We start from the raw sequence: 2,500 nt of genomic DNA, 5'->3' as shown, positions 1-2,500 counted from the left end.
CGGCCGTCAGGTCTACCCGCCTCCGGGGCGTGAGGCGGCCGTCAGGTCTACCCACCTCCGAGGCGACCGGCGGTGGCCGCTAGGTGTACCCGGCTCCACGTTGCCGGCGGCCGGCTCAGCGTCCGTCGAAAGGGCTGCCAGGTCTACCCGGCTCCGTCGGGACTTAGAGCGCGGGCAGACCTGTTGGCTCCGGCAGTTCCTCCAAGGGGTCGCTGTTTCGCGCTGCCTCCAGTTAGGTCATCGTAAGAGTCGGCGTCTCTGCAGCGCCTCCCCCGCTGGCAGGCAGACACTGCCTTTAAGCGCCCCTTTCCGGCGCGGACCCATATTCTCCTTATATAGGGGCACGAGGCGTCTCTGCTCCAGACAAGCGCCACCGAGCGAGGGCACGCGGCTTAGCCGGCCAAGTGGAATGCTGGGCGGCCGCAGACGGTGGTTTCCCCCGGGGAATTGGGCACGGTTCTCAAGCCGGTGCTCTGTCAGGCGAGCGTGCACGGAACCGAGAGCACCCAGAGAGATGCCGAACGGCACGAAGCCGGGCGGCGTTGGGGCGGTCGCTGCCGAGTGGTGAGAAAAGGACGGGCAGAGGTGCACGGGAGAGGCCGAAGACCGGTGGCCGGAGGCGGCTGGCGGCACTTGAACGCTGGATACTGGGGGGGGGAGCCGAGCTGTGAGACTACCGTGGGTGGTTACCCCCGTCCCCCCCCCGGTCCCCCGAGAGCCCGATGATGGCGGAGGGGGGGAGCGCCGGTATGTGTGTTGACACAGCGGTGCTCCGTACGGTTCCAGCCCGTCGGGGGCTGTTGCCCAGCTCCTTGAGGGGGCCTTGGGGATGGGACGAGAGGTGGCGGCGGCGGCACCTGCTCCCTTTGTTTGCCGGCCTTAAGCCGGAGCCCGTGGCATGGGCACGCCACGGTTTTGGCTGGTCGCGGTGGCCGGCAGCTTGGATGCAGACGGCCCGGGGGGGGTGTGTCTCGAGCCACCGGTGGGTGGCCCCCCCCCCCCGGCCCCCCGAGAGCCCGACGATGGTAAGGCGAGAGGCGGCGGCGCCTCCCTGGTTCTTGGTTTACTCCTTTCGTTGCCGGTATCGTATGCCATACGTGCGGGGCGGCCTGTGGTGTCCGGCCGGCTCTCGGCGTCCCTGGTTTCTACCGGCCGGGCTCGGTGAAGGGAGGTCTGCACGGTGCTGTGAGCGAAGGCTAGTCGACTCCTCGGGTCCTTTGCTCTCTCGGCCCTAAGCCGGAGCCCGTGACATGGGCACAGCACGGTACGTTTTTGGCCGCCGGTGTTGGCTGGCAGCCGGGTGCAGATGGCCGTGGTGGGGTGTCTCGAGCCTTCAGCGGCTACCCCCCCCCACCACTCTGGTCCCCTGAGAAGCCGGATGATGGTAAGGCGAGGCGGCGGCGCCTCGGTCCTCTTTTCCGCTTTCTTTTTTTCCTGGTGCAGATGCCATACGTGGGGCGGCCTGCGGTGTCCGGTCTGCTCCTGGCGTCCCTGGTTTGTACCAGCCGGGCTCAGTGAAGGGGAGGTCTGCACGGTGCTGTGAGCGAGGTTGGTCGGCGCCTCGGTTCCTTTGCTCTCTGGCCCTAAGCCGGAGCCCGCGATGCGGGTACAGCACGTTTTTTTGTTTTTGGCCGGTGGTGGTGTCCGGCAGCCGGATGCAGATGGCCGGCGGGGTGTCCTGAGCCTTCAGCGGCTTTCCCCCGGCCCCCCGCCTGAGCTGTTCCACACCTGGCTTTTTCCCTCCGGGGTAACCTGTTCCCTGCGTTTGTTGGGCAAAGGCCGGTGGCCGGCGGCGGCCGCCGGCACTTGAACGCTGGAAGACCGGCGGAGTCGAGCCTGTCGCGGCTTTACCCCGGTCCAGCCGAGTCGGCTGAAGGGAATCCTTGTGCGTGGCGGGTGGGTGGCGGCGGTGGCGGGGCACATCCCGCGCACCCGGTCCCCCACCCCCTCGACTGGTACCGGTACGGAGGCGTAGCCTACTGAGGCTGGCCTCGGGCACGTCGGACAGGCTTCGCGGCGAGCCGGCTCTGCCGGTGTTGAAGCCGCCGGAGCACCTGTCACGGATGTCGCCCCTGCTCGCTCGCACGCAGAGCCCCGCGTCGTCCGCCCGCCCGCTTGCGGGTGGCCGAGGGCAGGCGCGCGGTGGCTGTCGCTGTCCCAGGACCCGTGGCCGTTGTGGCCTTCGCTGATCGATGAGGCACTTGGGGTCGCGTCGGAAAGGGCCCCCGGCGGGCCGGCTCTGCTGTACTCCCCGTAATAGGGAGCCGCGGTGGCGTCCGGTGTTCAGGCAGGGCGGTCTCCTTTCCAATTCGCTTCCCCGCTGTGAGCGAGGTATCGTCCTAGTCTCTTCCCCCCCCCGAGCGAGAAGGGGGCCGTGGCGACGGCGGCGAGGCGCGTGCCTCCCCCGTGTCACCTCACCCTGTCCTGCTGCCGCTCGGCGCGGGGGGGGGTTTCCTGGGCCTTCCTTACCGAACCAGGCTGTGTGACAGCCGCGTGGCCC

The sequence above is a fragment of the Athene noctua genome, unplaced genomic scaffold (genome assembly GCF_965140245.1).
Source record: "Athene noctua unplaced genomic scaffold, bAthNoc1.hap1.1 HAP1_HAP1_scaffold_292, whole genome shotgun sequence".
NCBI classification, from domain to species: Eukaryota; Metazoa; Chordata; class Aves; order Strigiformes; family Strigidae; genus Athene; species Athene noctua.
This window is presented reverse-complemented; position numbering follows the sequence as displayed.